The 10,125-nt window shown below is 40.0% G+C and overlaps 1 pseudogene; it reads right to left on the bottom strand.

Annotated features, from left to right (window-relative positions):
* Positions 1-4,003: 4,003 nt before the first annotated feature.
* Positions 4,004-4,981, bottom strand: LOC102814118 (annotated as a pseudogene).
* Between the last annotated feature and the right edge of the window lie 5,144 nt (positions 4,982-10,125).

Below are 10,125 nucleotides of genomic sequence, written 5' to 3'. Positions count from 1 at the left end.
TGTTGATAGTTGATCCAAGAAGAACGAAGTCCTTGACAACTTCAATCTTTTCTCCGTTGATAAGAATGTTTATTGGTCCAGTGGTGAGGATTTTTGTTTTCTTGACATTGCGATGTAATCCATACCAAATGCTGTGCTCTTTGATCTTCATCAGTAAATGTTTTAAGTCCTCTTCACTTTCAGCAAACAAGGTTGTATCATCTGCATATCACAGGCTGAAAATAGAAAACTAGAAATATCAGTTTATGATGAAGTCAACTACAAAGCAAAGGGAATCACATAGATATAAAACTTTCAAATGGCGAGTAAGTCAATTAGATTTCAAGGTAAAACAGACTGTTATAAATGGGGGGGGGATAATAAATTACAGGGTAATCTCAAAGAAAATTAATACATTTTCACAACAAAATAGAAAAGAGGAAAATCATAAAGCTTTAATTAACAGTAACACAACAGAAATGAAAATAAAAAGAAAACACAAACAAATTGAACTCATCTCAGAAAATTATGTGGAAAAAAGAAACCAGCAGTACCACAGACACAAAAAAACACATACAGCAAAATGACAGCTATCAATTCATACCTATTGAAAAGTACATTGAGTATAAATGGATTAAATTCATCAGTCAAGAGAGAGTATCAAAATTAATATGGACACAGGATCCTTCGATATGCTGTTTACAAGAGCTACATCAAAAAGATGGATACAGCCTAAATATCCATCAACAAAAGAATGGTTAAACAAACATTGGTATAGATGCACAATAGAATAATACACAACATTGAAAAATAACAATGAATCTGTAAAACATATCACAGCATGAATGAACCTGGAGGATATTACGCTGAATTAAATTAGTCAATCACAAAAGGACAAATATTGTATGAAGCCACTGTTGTAAAAATGATTTTAAAAAAGTATTCTATGATGGTTACAGTGCAGGGAAGGAAAATTATTCATGGGCTAGCAGACAGACATTGCGACTCACAAAGTTTCAGTGAAAAAATATTTGTCACTCTCTCCTATTTTCTAGTCTGTCTTAGACTGAAAACTTATCTGAAACCTTTCCACCATGGGTGACCCAGCTGGTATTTAAAGTAACAGTGGCATAGCTACCAGAATTACAACAACACACACACCACCACAGTATAGCAAACTGACAGACGGCAAATGATGTATTGCATTAGTCAAATCTGCTGCACAAGATGTCTTTAAAGTGTTCAAGAGCAGAGACGTCAGTTTGAGGACCAAGGTTCACCTTACCCAATTCATGGTATTTTCAATAACTTCATATGCATGTGAAAGTTGGACAATGAAAAGGAAAGACCATTTGAGTGCCATGGACCACCAAAAGAGCAAACAAATCTGTTGGAAGAAGTACACCTAGAAAGTTCGTTAGAAGCCAGGATGGTCAGACTTTGTCTCTCATAGTTTAGATATATTACCAGGAGGGACCAGTCACTGGAGAAGGACATCATGCTTGGTAAAGTGGAGGGTCAGCAAATAAAAGAAGTCCCCCCCACAAATGAGATGGATTGACACAGTGGCAGCAGCAATGGGTTCAAGTATAGTAATGTTTGTGAGGTTAGCGCAGGACTGGGCAGTATTTCGTTCTGTTGTGCAAAAGGTCGTTATAAATCTGTAACAAGTTAAAGGGACCTAGCAACAATAACAACAGAAGGTAAACACACTTTAACAAGGGTGACAGGGCAGACAATGTCCAAGAAGGAAGTTGGCCTAAGAAATATGAAGGTAGTGGGAGACACAGGAAGGGATGCAAGAGTTAAAGTGAGCAGAGATAAATACTCTTAACTGATGGTACATGGAGGGGATTGCAATCATTGTAATAAAGCAATGTAGATGATTTCTTGACTATAAATCTGATGATCTGCTCTGCAAACCTTGACTCAATTCACAATAAAAAGTTAAAAAAAAAAGAAAAGTAGAGGGGGAAAAAAAGTCACTCCCTGATAGTTATATTCAGCTTCACCAGCTCATGCTTTTCAACCGTGTTCTTGTTTGTTTATGTATAAAAATGTTGACATGGCTATTTTTACTCTACCCAGAAGAAAACACTCAGAGAAATCCTTAGCATTCTGTCTGAAGATTATATACATCCAATATCAAGAGGAAGACCCCCCAACGAGAAGGATTGGCCAAGTGGCAGCATTGATGGACTCAAGCGTGGCAACAGTATTGAGGTTGGCCCAGGATCGGGCAGTGTTTTGTTCTGCTGTACATAAGGTCGTTATGAGTCGGTACTGACTCAATGGCACCTAACAACAACAATAACAATATGCCAATGGTAATAAAAAATATTTAACCACATTGCCATCTTTTTCTATTGCCATATCTTGTCATTGTTAAAGGCTTGCTTTGTAGTTCATCGATTCCGTGCTCACTCAACAGTCTTTTTACTACGGTTTCTGTACAAGCAGACCTTGTTTTACTGTGCTTCACTTTATTGCACTTCACAGACAGTGTCTATTTTACAAATTGAAGGTTTGTGTCAACATTGAGATAAGCAAGTCTTTCGGTGTCGTTTTCCTCACAGTGTGTGGTCACTTTGTGTCTCTGTCACATTTTAGTAATTCTGGAGATATTTCAAACTTTTTTCATAATGCTTTTGCAAACTTAATAGACTACAGTATAGTGTAAACATGACTTTTATATGCCTTAGGAAACAAAAGCATTTGTCTGACTCATTTTATTGTGATATTCGCTTTATTGCAATGGTTTGAAACTGAAGCCAGAATATCTTCAAGGTGTGCTTGTATTCCTTAATTCTTTCATTCATCTCTTAACTTTATCCATTTAGTTTTCAAAATATTCATTTGATAATGTTGTGCTCCTGAAATTTTCTATGTCTGATAATGCCTGCTTGCTACCTTTTGTCTCCAGATGCATCTTGGCTGGGTATAATATTCTTGAGTACTTTTCCTCTCATAACTTTGGAAACATTAGTCTGTTTCCTTCTGACTACAAAGAAGTCTGAAACTAGCCTCAACTCTGTTCCCTGTAGGTATGTTGTTTTTCATAGTTGAGTAAAGGAAGAAATCTCTCTTTATGTTTTTATTCATTAAACAAATATTTACTGAGCACTTACAACTTGTAAGACACAATTGTAAGCACTAGTAATACTGCACTGAGGGAAATAAACTCCCTACAGTAATGGCGTCCAAGTGTGATGCTGTAGGATAAGCACTGGACTACTAACTGAGACACTGGCAGTTCAAATTCACCACCAACTCCTCAGAAATCCTATACAGGGTCACTAAAAGTCAGAACCAACATCAGCCATAATGGAAAGGGGCCCTGGTACCATAGTGGGTTATGAGGTGGGCTGCTAACTGCAATGTTATAACAGTTTGACTCCACCAGCTGCTCCACAGGAGAAAAATGAAGCTTTCTGCTCCTGTAAAGGTGTATAGCCTAGGAAATTCTACACAGCATTGCTATAAGTTGGAACTGACTCCACAGCACATAACCAGCACCACCACCACCATAATGGAACTTGCATTAGAGTGAAACCTAAAAACTTAAAAAGGATATGTCTTGATGTTAAGTATTCTGTATTAAGTTTACCAGAGGCATAAGATTTCTGTTTTTAATCTTTAGATTACATTTTTATTTTTTGGCTGGTTGTTGTTGTTAAATACCATGGAGTCAGTTCCAACTCATAGCAACTCTGCACAAGATTTCCGAGACTGTAAATCTTTATGGGAGCAGAAAGCCTCATCTTTCTCCCACGGAACAGCTGGTAGCTTCAAACTGCCAACCTTGAGGTTAGCAGTCCGATTCATACAGTGTACTTTATTGATGGTACATGACAAGGCTGTGCCCTCTAAGCCCCTCCCCTTCTCTAGGGAGTCTGGGTGAAAACTATGTTGAGGATGAGAGCTTCAATGTGTTAAAGGGATTCATCTGGGGTAAGGACTTCCCAGCAGCTGAGGGCCTCTCTCTTCCTCGAGTGCTGTTTCTGGGGCTAGTGGTCCAGGGGGCTTATTCCTTAGAGGCCATGTAGACCATAAGGTCCACCACCCTGCTGCTGTAGCCTAATTCATTATTATACCAGGAAATGAGCTTGGCAAAGTGGTCTATGAGGGCAATGCCAGCCCCAGCATCAAAGGTGCAAGAGTAGGTGTCACTGTTGAAGTCACAGGAGACATCCTGGTCTGTAGTATAGCCTGATGCCTTTTAGGGGACCACCTGATGCCTGCTTCTCCACCTTCTTGATGTCATCATATTTGGCAACTTTCTCCAGATGGCAGGTCAGGTCCACAACAGACATGCTGGGGGCAGGGTCAAAGAAGGCCATGCCAGTAAATTCCCCACTCATCTTAGTGATGACCTTGCCCACAGCCTTGGCAGCACTGGTAGATGCAGGGATGATGTTCTGGGAAGCCCCACGGCCATCATGCCACAGTTTCCCAGAGGGGCCATCTAGTCTTCTGGGTGGCAGTGACAGCATGGACTGTGGTCATGGGTCCCTCCTCGACACCAAAGTTGTCATGGATGACCTTGGCCAGAGGGACCAAACAGTTGGTGGTGCAGGAGGCATTGCTGACAATCTTGAGGGAGTTGTCATACTTCTCATGGTTCATTCCCATCACAAACATGGGGGCATCTGCAGAAGGGGAAGAGATGATTACCCTTTTGGCACCACCCTCCAAGGCCGTGAAAACACTGGTGGACTCTACAACATATTTAGCACCAGCATCACCCCACTTGATAGTGGCAAGATCTCACTCCTGGAAGATAGAGATGGGCTTCCCATTGATGACAGGCTTCCTGTTCTCAGCCTTGGCAGTGTCATTGAACTTGCCATGATTCCAGGGTGGAATCACACTGGAACATGTATACCATGTAATTGAGGTCAATGAAGGAGTCATTGATGGCAACAATCTCAACTTTGTTACCAGCAGCCCTTGTGACCAGGGGCTCAATACGGCCAAATCTGTTGACGCTGACCTTCACCATCCTATCTCAGGGATACGGCTGGGACTGTAAGAGAAGTTGCAGCTATCTGTTGAACAGGGAGGAGCAGAGAGCATAGATTACAATTTTGTGTCTTACTTATTTCTTCTTTAATGGCTTTGGTTTGAGTTCTCATTTTCTTAAGTATGTAAGCTCCCATTTCATTTCATTTAGTCATCTCATCTTTGATTTCTTGTTTTGGTAACTACTGGTTCTTATTAAGATGTCCTACAGAATACATTTATGAAGAATTAGTTTCTATTCCTTATATTTCCATCTATGTGGGACTTGACCTTTGGCATGCAATGCCAAATTTGCATGTTGCACTATAGTGTTTTTGCATAGTAGTTAGGGCATTCCATTTCAGCCCGCTCATGTTCTGGTATCTCTTCTGAGACTCTTATATATTCTATGCCAGGGTTCTCTGCTTTGGGTTGGGGTGGAGGATAGTGCATCAGTGGTGGAAGCTTTGGATCCTTTTCCGAATTCATGTGTGGCTCTGGAGTCCCTTTCTACCAGAGAGAGGGAACTTCAGTATTCATTGTCCATTGTTACCTGCTTGCAGCAGCACTTTTGCAAAACCTTGATCAGAAGGGAGCAAAAATAAGGACATTACTCACTTTGTTTCTTTCTATATTTACAGTTATGGGGAGAATGATATGTGAACAAATCAGAAGTTCTCCCTCTAGGATTTGGGGGGCAGGGATAGGAGTCAGAGTGTAACCCTTTTACTACTCTTCTTTCCTTCGCTCCAGAATATTTTTCCCACCTCAGTAACCAGTTTTTGAAATGTTTTGCTTAGGTCAGTGGTTCTTAACCTTGGGCACAACTTTTACAAATCCTGATGTTTAGGCTACCCCAGACCAATTAAATCAGAATCTCTGGGCAAGAGACCTAAATGCCATCATGTTTAAAAGCTCCCAAGGTGGTATCAAAGGAGCTCTGGTAGCATAGTGGTTATAAATCAGGCTGCGAATCTCAAGGTCAGCAGTTCAAAACTACCAGCTGTTCCGTGGGAGAAAGATGAGGCTCTTTGCTCTCGTGAAGATTTACAGCCTTGGAAACCCTATACAGGGTCGCTATGAGTCGGAACCAACTCCACAACCCATAACAACAACAACAAGGTGGTTTCAATGCTTGAGAGACAAGTTTGAGAACTACTGGCTTAGGTCATGCTCCATTCCTTCTTTTGTGGCTGTAGATGACTTATTTTTTTTTGTTTTGGGGTATTTTGTTTTGTTTTGTTTTTTTGCTTATTTTGTGATGTACTTTGGGAGAGAAAATCTATGATAAAATTTTAATGTGCCATCTTCTTTATCACTTGTTAACAAGAAATTAAGAAGTCCACAATACCAATTTGTTAATTGGTTAAGTCTCTTTCTTGAATATGTATGATGCAGTTCTCTGAAATCCACTTCTACTTTTTCCTCTCTCTACTCAAACTTACTTATCAGAGGGGAAAAAAAAGAAAAAAAATCCTCTCTATTGCCTTGGTAAGTCATAGAACAATCTTCATTTTCAATAAGAATAATAATTTTACTCAGTATCAAGAAATTTGTAAATTTTCTTGATACTGAGTAAAGCTACTGTGTGTAAATATATATATATATATATTGCACCATCCAAAGTCATGACTCTATAAACATTCACTGATGAAGATCAAAAAGCACAGCCTTTGGTATGGATTACATCTCAATTTAAAGAAAACAAAAATCCTTACCACTGGGCCAATAAACAACATTCTTATCAATGGAGAAAAGATTGAAGTTGTCAAGGACTTCATTCTTCTTGGATCAACTATCAACACTTACGGAAGCAGCAGTTAAGAAATCAAAGGATATATTGCCTCAGGCAATCTGTTGCACAAGACCTTTTTTAAAGTGTTGAAGAGCTAAGACGTCAGCTTGAGGACTAAGGTGAGCCTGGCCCAAGCCATGGTATTTTCAATAACCTCATATGCATGCGAAAGCTGAACAGTGAAAAAGGAAGACCATAGAAGAATTGATGCTTTTGAATTATGGTGTTGGATGAGAATATTGAAAGTGCCTTGGCTGCCAAAAGAACCAATAGATCTGTTTTGGAAGAAGTGCAGCCAGAGTGCTCCTTGGAGGCCAAGGTGACCAAACTTCGTCTCTCATACTTTGGACATATTGTCAGGAGGAACCAGTCTCTGAAGAAGGATATCATGTTTGGTAGGGTGGAGGGTCAGAGAAAAAGAGGAAGACCCCCAGTGAAATGGATTGGCCAAGTGGCGGCATCGATGGATGCAAGTGTAGCAACAGTAGTGAGATTGGACCAAGATTGGACAGTGTTCTGCTGTGCATAAAGTCGCTATGAGTCAGTACCTACTCAACAGCATCTAACAACAAGAACAAAGTCATGATTCTTCTCTTCAACAGACTGAATGTGTGTATATGTGTGTGTCAGGAAAATAGGAAGGAATTAAATGGTAGGACCTTGGAACAGACCCATATGTAACATGCGTATAGGAAAAAAGGACTTAGTAAAGGTGGCATAAAGAAGACAGAGAAATAGTAGAACTGCTGGAATACAAATATTAAGAGGGTCGAAAGCTTATTTAAAATGCCCTTTGTACTTCCAGTGCTTAATACAGTGGCTAGCACAAACTGGGTAAATGATATATATTTGTGAAATGAATGAAGGAGAGCGATGTATGACAAGAGTGCCCCGTTGCTGTCTGTTACAAAGACCTATGCTTGCCTTGATTGTAGAAGCTATTGCATTTGGTTATTGAAAAATGATAAAAGGGAATTCATATTAAGAAGGGAAAACAAAGCAGTGAAGAGAAAAAGAAAATACAGCCAGTAAGTGATAACTCTAGAGGGCAGAATGATGGAAGAAAGTTTTATTTTAAAATTGAGTGCATCATGCCTCAAGAGAAAGAAACCAATAGTAGGGACGTGATTAGATGTGAGTATGCCTCATTCCCTAATCTTCACTCCATTAAAAGTCATTGTGTAATAGAAAACGGTCCTGATGAGACTGTATTAGTCATCTTAACTGTATATAAGCAGGAAAAGACCAATCAGAGATTAAGCAGGTTTGGTTTGTTGTATTTTTTCAATTGCAGAATTTATAATAATATATGTATTATCACACTAGCCATGTTTCCCAAACTTATTTGACAAAGGAACACTTTTTTTTTTTTTTTTCTGCTTCTTCTGGGACTTGTGTTACATAAAGCATACTTTGGAAAATATGCTTTAAAGTAAACATTCTTTCAAAACGCCCACATCTAACATCTTCCTTTTATTTGACATAAGCACTGTTTTTTAAGAAAAAATAAGCCATTAAAAAAATATATCAGTATTGTTTTTGTCATTTTCTGCTGCAAATATACAATAGAGAAAAAACAACAACAAAACCAACACAACTAAACATACTGCGATTGAGTCAATTCCAACTCATAAAGATTTTATAGGACAGAGTAGAATAGCCCCATAGAGTTTCCAAGGCTGTAAATCTTTACAGAAGCAGTCACACATATAAAAGGTGGAAATAATGAAATTGTTAAAAAGTTGTGGCATAGCGTGTTCATGTGTACAGAGTACATGACTCTCGACATTTCTAGAGCTGAATTTTGACCTCATTCACCCTTATTTGAAGGAGCCCTGAGACCATAGTGGATTACGAGTTGGGCTTCTTACTCCTACCTCTGATGGAGAAAGGTGAAGCCTTCTTTTCAGAACATTACACAGGATTGCTGAGTCTGAACCCAGTCCACAACACAGAGTTGCCACCACCCTCATTCGACAGTCTGAAAAGATTACTTTTGATTATATTTGTATAATAAAGTTTATGTCATGGTCAAGAAGTCATGGATCAAGTTTTGTAGTATTGGAATTGAAACTGTTTGCTTTGTGGCAGTTTCCCGCAGACCTGAGAGTGGTTAGTCAGGTGAGACAAAGGAGAAGGGTCATTTGGCAGGCAGGGGGCCATTATCCGCAGGTGCCCAGGTCTTGTGGTGCCTGTCCCACACGAAGCTGGGTGGTGGGACAGTGCAGCTGGCCATTGTCCTTGGCTCCACGTGGCCCCCAGGAGACCAATCAGAGTGGGATGCACAAGCACTCTGCATCTGCAGCTCAGTCTTGCTCCTTGGTGTCCATGAAAGTGGGAGATTCAAAGCGTCTGAGCGTGGTGGCCAGCCAGCTGGATGGCAGGGAAGAATGCACATGGCTGTGGTGTGCTGAGCTGGCCCGCCTGAGGGGCATCTCTGAACTATATAGTGTACTGGGTGGGCTGGGGCGGGCTGCCCTGTGGAGGAATACTTCCAGGGCAGAAAAAATGACTTCTTCCTGCACTGGAGTAAGCTATTTGCAGAGCAGGGAAGGAATCCTGGCAGGAGAGGGGCTGCTTTAGAAACTAAGGGTAGACTTGTGAGGATCTGCTGCTGGGAACCAAACCTCCATGTCAAAGGCACCAAGACAAAGACATAGCATCAAATCCATTGGGCAGGGAAAAACATTGAAACTGAAGTCATCAACATGTAAAAAATAATGTTACAGTACACTTATGAAAATGCTCAAGGGTTTTGCAGTATGCAAAAATATATACTGAGCACATTATTTGTGTAAAAGTATAGCACTAGCTGAGTGATCTTTTACAGTTTACTGGGACTTGTGCAGTTCAGTGGGACTGAGCTCCCTAACTCTCCCATCTCAGCAGAGGTGATGATCCACTGTGCAGCAGATATGGCAGAGAATTAGGTGAATAGTTAAAAAGGCCTGTTTCCACAAATCTCTGGAGAGGATTATAACATAAACATGTAGACAGAACTGACAAGCATGCAGTCAGTTGAAATGCCTAGGAAAAAAATAAAGAAATATAAAGTGATTTGTGGAGGAGAGAAGTGTCACCTATTAGTTTATCCTTCAAGAACAAGAAAGAGGACAGGACATGTGGTAGACAATAAATGATGATTAGTTAATTAATTAGATCTGGCTCAAAGAGCAATCTGAACTTTAATGGAAAGCAGACATTCATCTTTTTCACTCGAGCAGACGTGTTCAAATATCTAGTAAAATACATGTTAAACATTAAACTAAGCCTCTGACTAGCAAGCAAGCTGACCATGGGCTACTTAGAAGAGTTCAGGGTCTTGAAGACTACATTCCATGGCTGCATCT

The sequence above is a fragment of the Chrysochloris asiatica genome, unplaced genomic scaffold (assembly GCF_000296735.1).
Source record: "Chrysochloris asiatica unplaced genomic scaffold, ChrAsi1.0 scaffold00008, whole genome shotgun sequence".
Taxonomy (NCBI): Eukaryota; Metazoa; Chordata; class Mammalia; order Afrosoricida; family Chrysochloridae; genus Chrysochloris; species Chrysochloris asiatica.
This window is presented reverse-complemented; position numbering and strand designations above follow the sequence as displayed.